Source organism: Triticum dicoccoides, chromosome 6A, assembly GCF_002162155.2.
Source record: "Triticum dicoccoides isolate Atlit2015 ecotype Zavitan chromosome 6A, WEW_v2.0, whole genome shotgun sequence".
Lineage (NCBI taxonomy): Eukaryota > Viridiplantae > Streptophyta > Magnoliopsida > Poales > Poaceae > Triticum > Triticum dicoccoides.
This window is the reverse complement of record NC_041390.1, coordinates 58,258,747-58,270,579: the sequence shown is the minus strand read 5'-3', so window position 1 is coordinate 58,270,579 and position 11,833 is coordinate 58,258,747. Positions and strand designations below refer to the sequence as shown.

Below are 11,833 nucleotides of genomic sequence, written 5' to 3'. Positions count from 1 at the left end.
GATAAACATCACATGCAATCAAATAATAATATTGACATGATATGGCCAATATCACATAGCTCCTTTGATCTCCATCTTGGGGCTCCATGATCATCTTGTCACCGGCTTGACACCATGATCTCCATCATCATGATCTCCATCATCGTGTCTCCATGAAGTTGCTCGCCAACTATTACTTCTACTACTATGGCTAACATGTTTAGCAATAAAGTAAAGTAATTTACATGGCGTTTCTCAATGACACGCAGGTCATACAAAAAATAAAGACAACTCCTATGGCTCCTGCCGGTTGTCATACTCATCGACATGCAAGTCGTGATTCCTATTACAATAGCATGAACATCTCATACATCACATATATATCATTCATCATTCATCACAACTTTGGCCATATCACATCACAAAACACTTGCTGCAAAAACAAGTTAGACGTCCTCTAATTGTTGTTGCAAGTTTTACGTGGCTGCAAGAGGGTTCTAGCAAGAACTTTTTCTTACCTACGTTAAAACCACAACGTGATTTGTCAACTTCTATTTACCCTTCATAAGGACCCTTTTCATCAAATCCGCTCCAACTAAAGTGGGAGAGACAGAAACCCGCCAGCCACCTTATGCAACTAGTGCATGTTAGTCGGTGGAACCGGTCTCACGTAAGCGTACGTATAAGGTTGTTCCGGGCCGCTTCATCCCACAATACCGTTGAAGCAAAATAAGACTAGTAGCGGCAAGAAAGTTGACAACATCTACGCCCACAACAAATTGTGTTCTACTCGTGCAAAAAGAACTACGCATAGACCTAGCTCATGATGCCACTGTTGGGGAACGTTGCAGAAAACAAAAATTTTCCTACGGTTTCACCAAGATCCATCTATGAGTTCATCTAGCAACGAGTGATCGGATTGCATCTACATACCTTTGTAGATCACGCGCGAAAGCGTTCAAAGGACGGGGATGAGAGGGATAGGTATTTTGTATAAATGTTTCGCCGTATTATTAAGTATTCTCCTTTAGTTTTTTTCTCTATCTTCGCTTTGGAACATGGAGAGATGGCTGAGTGGACTAAAGCGGCGGATTGCTAATCCGTTGTACAATTTTTTTGTACCGAGGGTTCGAATCCCTCCCAAACCCTTCGCATGGGCTCGCCGTGCATTTGTATGGTCTGGAGAAGCTTACTTGTCTTATAGTTTAGCTGCTTTATCTGTCTTTGGTTTTATCGCTTGTTGTTTTGTATGGTTCAGTAATACAGCTTATCCGAGTGAGTTTTATGGACCCACCGGGCCAGAAGCTTCTCAAGCTCAAGGCTAAACAAAAGGCAAGGGTTCTTCGAATAAGAACCGCTTGATAATCATTTATTGCTCTATCTATTCTGGTGTGGATGGCAAGCAGGCCTATATTTCTTGGTTTCAATAGGACTCCTTACGAGCGTTCTTTCTATCTACTATTATCTAAAATAATCAAGTGAAACTCATTGCCAAGGGTATAGAAAGACGGTTTCCACATCAAAAACAACAAAAACGAGCGCAAACATATAATAGCGTATTCGGAATTGTACCCAAGCCCCTCCCATGGGTTCTATACCCGATTCATAACTAGAAAGCTTCTCTGGTCCTTCACTAACCGGGGCTAAAAGTCCTGAAATCGAAAATGCCAAAATAGGAATAAGGCTTGCTATTATTAGAAATGTCCAAAAAATATCATATTCGTGAAGCAGAAACATAATGTACTCCCATTAATGTGGAATAGGCGGAACTTAAATTAGTCAATTCAATTCAGCATTGTCAATTTATCCAGAACTTCTCTCTTTTCCTCGGTGAAACAAGAATCTTTTTTGTTCAAACAAAAGCGCTTAGTTTAAGTTTAGCCTTTGTTTCCTCTGTGCTGCATCTTCTTTAAAGATTCATCCTTCCATAGCATCGGGTAACCATACGTGAAGAGGGAATTGTGCGGATTTCGCAACTGCACCAACGAATAATAAAAAAGCACACAAAGTAGTAAGTAAAGAGTTAATTCCATTATTAGGAATCTAGTTATTAGCTATTTTGAACAAATCCCTAAACTCTAAACTACCTGTTATCCAAAAAAACCCTAAAATTCCTAATAATAGACCAACATCCCCTACATGATTAGTTACAAAAGCTTTTTGCCAAATAGCTAAAAAATGATAGTTTTGGTTTACTAGAACCATCCGCATATTGTTTCAGCTCGGTGGCAACCCAATTCTTTTCCTATTGCTATATGAAAAGAAGTGGAGTTTGAAAAAGGGAACAGAATGCTCAAACCGGAACTGCCAGGAGGTTTGCCTAGAAGCAGCCACCCTTTAAAGAGTGCGTAATAGCTCACTGATCGAGCGCCCTTGCGCTGAAGATGAACGGGGCTAAGCGATCTGCCGAAGCTGTGGGATGTCAAAATGCATCGGTAGGGGAGCGTTCCGCCTTAGAGGGAAGCAACCGCGAAAGCGGGGGTCGACGAAGCGGAAGCGAGAATGTTGGCTTGAGTAACGAAAACATTGGTGAGAATCCAATGCCCCGAAAATCCAAGGTTTCCTCCGCAAGGTTCGTCCACGGAGGGTGAGTCAGGGCCTAAGATCAGGCCACCTGTTACTACGAACTTGTTTTCATCTGGCAGATAAGCTTTTGAGAAGAGACCACTTTGATGGGGTATTGGCCATGGACTTAAAGATATTTTGGAGGCTCACGAGGGCCCATTTACAGGACAAGGCCATAAGGGTCTTTATGAAATCTTAACAACGTCATGGCATGCTCAATTATCTCTTAACCTAGCTATGCTAGGCTCTACAACCATTGTTGTAGCTCATCATATGTATTCTATGCCTCCCTATCCATACCTAGATACTGACTATGGTACACAACTTTCCTTGTTCACACACAACATGTGGATTGGCGGATTTCTAATAGTCGGTGCTTCTGCACATGCAGCAATTTTTATGGTAAGAGACTATGATCCAACTACTCGATACAACGATCTATTAGATCGCGTCCTTAGACACCGCGATGCAATCATATCCCACCTTAACTAGGTATGTATATTTCTAGGTTTTCACAGTTAGGGATGGTCACAATAAAGTATACAAATCACTTTCAGATGTAATTGAAGGTAAAGAGGGAAGGTTTCGCGAGACTCTGCTTGGGAAACGGGTCGATTACTCGGGGCGTTCTGTCATTGTTGTGGGTCCTTCGCTTTCATTACATCAATGTGGATTACCTCTAGAGATAGCAATAAAGCTTTTTCAGCTAGTCATTAAGAAACCCATGAAATCCAAGTCTATTTTTGACCTTTCATGAAGAAGCTTTCTTCTTATGAACAGAATTGGCTTCTTATTTTTAATGAAATGAAATAAATATTCGCGCTTTCTGACACAGAATCCCCTAGAAGGGTTAGGTACATAGGATATGGATAGTCTTCGGGTCGTCTCGGAGGAAAAGAAATTGCACGCGCCGAATCTATTAAAAAGGGTAGACTTCCCCTCCAAACAATTCGTGCTAAAATTGATTATTGCTGCTATCCAATTCGGGCCCTTCCTAGAATGGGGTATTATCTGTCCCGATAAATAGATAATTCCAGGAGTAATAAATAGGAGTAAATTAAATAAAGTATTGATATAATTGGAATTGCGGAAGCAAATACAAATTTACTAAAAAAAGAAAAAAGTATCTAATCGAAATCGAAAGAATTTTTTTTAAGATTAAACAAAAGGGTTCGCAAATAAAAGCGCTAGTGCCACAACTAGTCCAAAATTGTTAAAGCTTCCATAAAAGCTAGACTAAGCAATAAAGTACCTCGTATTTTACCTTCTGCTTCTGGCTGTCTCGCAATGGCTATTCCCGCATCCAGGGGGGAGTACGTTCGATGGAATAATTTCTTAGATGTATTACCCTATCCCCAGGGGTTGGGACCCCTTTTGACGGGTCAAGGTATTCAGGAAGAACAGGTTGTTCCGGCTAGATACCGTCAAGAATTCTTGACTATTGCAGGTGGCTAATCTCAGGAATGGCTATTTTTGATACAATGCAAACGGTGACACCAGTTATATATACAATATGCCTCGGAATAGCCGCCTCCATGGCGTCCTTCATTCTGCTTGGAGGAGAACCCACCAAGCGTATAGCATTCCCTCACGCGAGGATTATGCTTCACCAACCTGCTAGTGCTTATTATCGCGCAAGGACACCAGAATTTTTACTAGAAGTAGAAGAGTTACACAAAGTTCTCATTCTTGTTTGAGTAATAGCAAGGAGATTCCCCAAAATCATGCTAAGAATAGCTAGGATTTCCAGAAGAAGATGCCATTCGTTTGATGAGAAATAAAAAGGAATATCAAGAATTCGCTCGCGCTACCAAGCTGCGCTACATCCCTTTTCCAAATTAAATTGTTGTATAATGAGGGATAGAGGAAGAGGGAAAAATCGAAATGAAATAAATAAAGAACAAAGCCAAAAAAATAAGTCAAAGATAGAAGAGCCCAGATTCCAAATGAAGAAATGGAAACTCGAAAAGGATCCTTCTGATTCTCAAAGAATGAGGGGCAAGGGGATTGATACCGAGAAATATTTCTTCTTATTATAAGACGTGATTTGATCTGCATATGTTTGGTAAAAGAACAATCTTCTCCTTTAATCATATCATAAATGGAAAGTGTTCAATTAGAACATGAAAACGTGACTCAATTGGTCTTAGTTAGTCTTCGGGACGGAGTGGAAGAAGGGCGGAGACTCTCGAACGAGGAAAAGGATCCCTTCGAAAGAATTGACCGAGGAGCCGTATGAGGTGAAAATCTCATGTACGGTTCTGTAAAGGGACAGTAAGGGTGACTTATCTGTCGACTTTTCCACTATCAACCCCAAAAAACCCAACTCTGCCTTACGTAAAGTTGCCAGAGTACGATTGCAGGAAATCCTTTGTCCTTGAATCAAGGTATTCAGGAAGAACAGGTTGTTCCGGGTTAAAGCTAAACTGCTTGAAGTCCAGGCAAAAAGAGGTACTCTTTCTACAACTATATTAGTATTAGTACCAATTTAAACGGGGCTAAACAAAAGGCAAGGGTTCTTCGAATAAGAACCGCTTGATAATCATTTATTGAATCAATGTAATGACTCGACAAAATCGAGAGAAAAAAAGTTGTCTTTTGGGCAAACAAAATTGGAAGGAACCTACTCTTAGTACAGAAATGGGTTCTTTGCAAGAAAGAATTGCTTCTACTAAAAAGGGATCTATAACTTCGATTCCCTTTGGGATTCCTGGCATTCTACGACTCTTTTCCAGACTAATTAGGAATTCTTTTCTTGGTCATTGAGATTCGTGGATAATTTAGAGTACTATTTAGGGATAGATCGTACCTCTTTTTTTATCCCCTCGAACAAATCAAAATGATTGAAGTTTTTCTATTTGGAATCGTCTTAGGCCTAATTCCTATTACTTTAGCGGGATTATTCGTGTTTTTTTGCATTTTTAGGTATAAAAAAAACCATCCTAGTGGATCCGTGTGGTAAGGAAAAACTGGTAATCTATTCCTTAAAAAAAATCTTGGAGATTATGTAATGCTTACTCTCAAACTTTTTGTTTATACAGTAGTGATATTCTTTGTTCATTTTTTTTCTGTCCCTTATCTTTCTTTCATAAAAAGGAATGAATGGCTTGGCTAGATGGAATAACCGAGCCAGAACAGAAAAAAGTAGAACAGGTATAAATAAGAAAATCTTAGTTAAGAGGGTTCATGTAAAGAACAGGTTCCAAATCACGATCGATTCCCTTTTCAAAACCTGCTGCAGTAGCTCGGGCTCTTCCTGCATGCCATAAATGGCCCACAAAAAAGAAGAATCCTAGAACAAAATGAGAAGTATGGGAAATACTTCAAGAAGTTATGCGGGGACATCCTGTACTGTTAAATAGAGCACCTACCCTGCATAGATTAGGCATACAGGCCTTTCAACCCACTTTAGTAGAGGGGCGTACTACTTCTTTACACCCATTAGTGTGTAAGGGTTTCAATGTGGACTAGAGAAAAAAGTAACTATCATTCCTTTTTCTGACGAATCACGTAATCCTCCAAGTTCATGAACTAATAAGGTTATAAAATGAATCGTAATCACAATTGAAATCGTTGAGAAAGAGATATGAGTTAGTATATGTTCTAAAGTTGCAAATAGCATAAGGGGAAGGTCCCATTACAAAATTGTAAATTTCGAATTGATTTCTAATCTATTGTATTCCTTTTCAAGAATGCCGCCACTCGGAAAATTATTTTTATTCTGAGTTTTATTCTCAAATTCTATCTGAAGGGTTTGCGATCGTTGTGGAAATTCCATTCTCGCTACGGGAATGTTTTTGTCGGAAAGAAAAAGAAATACCAAAGTTTCAGAATTTACGCTCTATTCATTCAATATTTCCCTTTTTAGAAGACAAATTTTTGCATTTGGATTATCTACCACATATAGAAATACCCTATCCTGCGATTTTCGAACCATTTCCTATAAGAGAATGGTTTCCATTACTTCGAGAAATGGATTCTTATATCAAACTATAGCTATTGCATTAAAGAAGAAAAGAAACTAATAGAAGTCGAAGATGCGGAATGATAGTGAATAGAGAGAAAGATTCTTCTGATTTTCTTGTTTCTATCTACTAGACGCCGTAGAGAATTGAGAATTTTCATGTTTTCAATTCTCGTACTCGTAATTGGAAAGTTATGGAAGGAGACCCATCATTTTGCAATGAAAACAACATATAAAACTCTGGACAATTTCGAAATCAGGCCAAGCGTCTTAATACATATGCAAAAAAATTCATCATTGGCCCACCATTGATTAGAAGATTTAGCTTGTATGAATCACCCTCCGTGGACGAACCTTGTGAAGGAAACCTTGGGTTTTCGGGGAATTGGATTCTCATCAATGTTTTCGTTACTCAAGCCGACATTCTCGCTTCCTTTTTGCGTATGGCACCCCCACTCCCTTTGGCAGCATCTACTAATTCGGAACTTAATTTGAAAGCCATATTTCGACCCGGACGCTTTTGGGATGCTTCTAATAACCAACGAATGGCAAGTGCTCTTCCTTGCTTACAACTTTCATCGTACTGTGCTCTCCAAAGAGCAACTCTTCTCAAAATCTCAAAACAAAAGGTGCTGAGTTGGAATCCCATTCTAAGGATTCTTGTGGTTCCGGGGAATCCAGTTACAGGAGAACCAGGAACGGGGAGCTCTCCCCTTTTTCCGCCCGACTCTTTGATCTTAAGAATGCTGGTTTTAAGAATGAGTGATTGCCCTTCTCCGACCCTTACTGCCCAACCGGAGAGCGGACGGCTAATGTGTTCCACTTATTGAACAGGGTCTATGGTCGATCCGTGACCCCTGGATGCCGAGGGCGTCCTTGGGGTGATCTCGTTGTTCCTACGGGGTGGAGACAATGGGGTCGGTCCATGGATTTTCCTTCCTTTTGCTACATTTCGCTCAAAGGGTTGAAGGGAGATAGTGCATCAAGTTATTTGCAAGGGCCAACTTGATCCTCTTCCCCAGGGATCCCAGATGAGGGAAGCCTAGGAGAGCCGCCGACTCCAACATCGTCCATGTACGATCCATACTAGATCTGACCAACTGCCCATCCTACCTCCTCTACCTTTTTGACAGGCAACAAGTGATTGAGTTCAGTAGTTCCTCATAGAAAATTATTGGCTCTAGAGATATGGTAATATGGAGAAGACAAAATTGTTTGAAGCACGCACAGAACCGGAAGCGCCCCTTGTTTCATGAACTTAGCGAATACTATGATAGCGATAGCACCGAATTTTGCCAATTCGGAAGTTCGATCTATGATTTCACATTCATGGACGTTGATAAGATCCTTCCATTTAGTAGCACCTTAGGATGGCATAGCCTTAACGTTAATGGCGAGGTGGAAGAGGGCGCGTTATCGATGCGAAATGGATCCAAAGGGACCCGCTCGACATAATGGTTCGTGTATATATTTTACAGAAACGTGAAATCAAAGTTCGGGATAAAGTAGCCGGAAGACATGGGAATAAAGGGATCATTTCCAAAATTTTGCCTAGGCAAGATATGCCCTATTTGCAAGAGGCTTCAAGAAAACTTGTGTAATGGTCTTCAATCCCTTAGGAGTACCCTCCCGAATGAATGTGGGACAAATATTTGAAAGCTCGCTCGGATTAGCGGGGGAACTGCTAAAGAAACATTATAGAATAGCACCCTTTGATGAGAGATATGAGCAAGAGGCTTCAAGAAAACTTGTGTTTTCAGAATTATATGAAGCCAGTAAAGAAACAAAAAAATCCATGGGTATTTGAACCCGAGTACCCGGGAAAAAGCAGGGGTCTATTATGACATAAAGATTAGGTGCCTAACGGACATTGTTTATCTTGAAAAACAAATATTTCTCGACGTAAGAAAAAAAATCTTTTTTATTTTTAATTTAAGAAACTAGTGTATTTTTTTGAGGGCATAATTCGTCCAGACTCTTGGTAGAGTCTAGAAGACCACGACTGATCCTCAACGAATTCCCCCAATTTGCGACCTACCATAGGATTTGTTATGTAAATAGGTATATGTTCCTTTCCATTATGAATCGCGATTGTATGGCCAACCATTGTGGGTAGAATGGAAAGTGCGTATTGGTTTACGTAGGAATGCACGTCTTAGTTTACGGAAGAGTGCACGTAGAATAACAAAAGGGGTTATTCATGTTCAAGCTAGTTTCAACAATACCATTATAACTGTTACAGACCCATCCACCCATACGGGGATGGAGCGACAAAAGTATGGAAATAGGATAAGGTAGCGGCGAGACGAGCCGTTTAAATAGGTGTCAAGTGGAAGAATTTTCTTCTTTTTTTATTAACATTAAGAAAAAAGAATATAATTAAAATGGAATTGGCAATATAACTTTTATAGACTTTTGAAAGAAAAAAAGGGGAAGGAACAAACGAGGATAAGAGAAATTTGCTTTTAATTTTTTATCCAAGTTAGATATATCGCATACTATTCTTCCTTTTTCATCCGCCCAGAAGGTAATGGGTTACTCCTATAGCGCGTCCTTGTATAATGCTCAAGGCTCTAGGCTGAGTAGCAGGAGCAACTTTTAATTTGTTATGAGCCCAAACGATAGATTCAATGAGTTCTTGCCAATAACCACGGCCGCTGAATAAAAACATTAAACTGAAGGCCCAGACAAAATGAGCACCTAAGAAAAAAAGACCATATGCAGATAATGAAGAACCATAAGACTGAATGACTTGCGATGCCTGTGCCCACAAGAAAGCCAGGGGTACAAATGAAATGAAAATGAATTGATAAAACATTCCTACAAAAAAAATTCTGCCACTTATACTTTATGTTATGATATTCTAATCAGATTGGATGGCAAAGATTTCTCATTTTATCTCCTTTCTATGAATGTAATAAAGCCGTAATATAATATACTAGAAAGTTTGACTTTACTCGTAAACCTAATTGGTTACTTCCAATTACGTAAATCAATAGTTCAAACCGCACTCAAAGGTAGGGCATTTCCCATTGATATAGGAACTTTTGTCGAAGTGTAGGCAGAAAAATTGAATATGGAGTGAGGATAAAGAGACCCATCTATCTACAAATTCTATTTGTTCAATAGACCTTTGTCAATGGAAATACAATGGTAAGAAAACAAATTAGATAGAAAAAGTAAATAAAATAGGGGCTTATGTTGGATTGGTGGCAGCAGTGGGGAATTTTCCGCAATGGGCGAAAGCCTGACGGAGCAATGCCGCGTGGAGGTGGAAGGCCTACGGGTCGTCAACTTCTTTTCTCGGAGAAGAAACAATGACTGTATCTGAGGAATAAGCATCGGCTAACTCTATGCCAGCAGCCGCGGTAAGACAGAGGATGCAAGCGTTATCCGGAATGATTGGGCGTAAAGCGTCTGTAGGTGGCTTTTCAAGTCCGCCGTCAAATCCCAGGGCTCAACCCTGGACAGGCGGTGGAAACTACCAAGCTGGACTACGGTAGGGGCAGAGGGAATTTCCGGTGGAGCGGTGAAATGCATTGAGATAGGAAAGAACACCAACGGCGAAAGCACTCTGCTAGGCCGACACTGACACTGAGAGACGAAAGCTAGGGGAGCAAATGGGATTAGAGTCAGGCTTTCGCCCATTGCAGAAAATTCCCCACTGCTGCCTCTCGTAGGAGTCTGGGCCGTGTCTCAGTCCCAGTGTGGCTGATCATCCTCTCGGACCAGCTACTGATCATCGCCTTGGTAAGCTATTACCTCACCAACTAGCTAATCAGGCGACTTGTCAATTTTATTTCTCATGAAAATAGCAAGTTAACTCAAAGAATTTATCACACAAATAGTCAATTTGTTAGAACTTGCTTAGTAGTGAATTGGGAAGAAGAAGAAAAACAAAAGGCGGGTGCTTCCCTTGTTGAGGTAAGAGCAAATGATCTTATTCGCGATTTCCTAAGAATTGAGTTAGTCAAGTCCACTATTTCGTATACACGAAAAAGGTATGGTAGGACAAGTGGAATGTAGGCTAATTTTTTTGATTTTTTATTAGTAACAAGTAAATATTTTGTTTGGAGGTAAGAAACTTGCGATATTGAGGGGATAAATACCAACTAATCAAGAGACATGAGACAATCCACAAAGCAATTGATCATGATCAAATTTGTAAGCCCACTTGGATATTGAGCATTTACCCATAAGAATAGGATTATTTTCAATGAGTAGTTGTAGGTGCAACTTCGGAAAAGAGAATCTGATAAAGCTTTTCTTGCCTAGAGTCATTGAGTCATTATAAACCTTAATTCTATTAAGGATCTTCCGCGGTCTTATTTCTTTCACTCTTGCTCGAGTCGGATGATGATAAATTCTCATGTCCGGTTCCTTTGGGGGATGGATCCTAAAGAGTTCACCTATCCCAATAACAAAGAAACCAGCCTTAAATGATCCTGTATTAAGAGCTAAATTAGCTAAAGGGATGGGACATAATTATTACGGGGAACCCGCATGGCCCAACGATCTTTTATATATTTTTCCAGTAGTAATTCTAGGTACTATTGCATGTAATGTAGGTTTAGCGGTTTTCGAGCCATCAATGATTGGTACCAAAGGCCTCTGCCCTCCCTCTCTATCTATCCAAGAGATGGAAGGGCAGAGCTTTTTTTTGGTTTTTTCATCTTTTCATCAAAGAGTTGAACAATGAAGATAGATGGCAAGTGCCTGATCGATTTGATCAGGCCGTGTAGGAACAAGGTTCAAATCGTTCGTTCGTTAGGATGCCTCAGCTGCATACATCACTGCACTTCCACTTGACACCTATTTAAACGGCTCGTCTTGCCGCTACCTTATCCTATTTCCAACGCATCTTCACAGACCAAGAACTACGAGATCACCCCTTTCATTCTGGGGTGACGGAGGGATCGTACCATTCGAGCCTTCTTTTCATGCTTTTCCCGGCGGTCTGGAGAAAGCAGCAATCAATAGGACTTTCCTAATCACATAAAATACTCAGCCAGGGTTGCTCCCGTATAAGGAGCGAGGTATTGTAATGTAGCAGGTGAATCCGCCATTTCAGCTACTACAATAGTGTATTCCATGGCCCCCTCCTCATGGAAAGTAGTTACTACTTGAGCTACGGAGGATGCTCTTTGACCGATAGCTACATAAACACATATTACACCTTGCCCTTTTTGATTGAGAATTGTATCTTTGGCTACTGCCTTTTTTAGATTTTAGGATCTCTATCCTATGTTTTCTTTAGTTTAGTATAGTTTTCATTTTCTCATTAGTATTTGTTTATAGATTGGATAGGAAGTTCTTAATGTTAGT

At 40.2% G+C, this 11,833-nt stretch overlaps 2 long non-coding RNA genes across 2 annotated transcripts in view; both read right to left on the bottom strand.

Annotated features, from left to right (window-relative positions):
* Positions 1-2,289: 2,289 nt before the first annotated feature.
* Positions 2,290-11,833, bottom strand: part of LOC119314864 — a 24,290-nt gene continuing 14,746 nt past the window's right edge. Inside the window, exon 2 of the long non-coding RNA XR_005152486.1 lies at positions 2,290-2,578. This is a non-coding gene — a long non-coding RNA (uncharacterized LOC119314864). The remainder of the gene's footprint in view (positions 2,579-11,833) is intronic.
* The window catches only part of LOC119314863, an 11,807-nt gene continuing 2,784 nt past the window's right edge, over positions 2,811-11,833 (bottom strand). The window contains exon 2 of the long non-coding RNA XR_005152485.1: positions 2,811-2,844. This is a non-coding gene — a long non-coding RNA (uncharacterized LOC119314863). The remainder of the gene's footprint in view (positions 2,845-11,833) is intronic.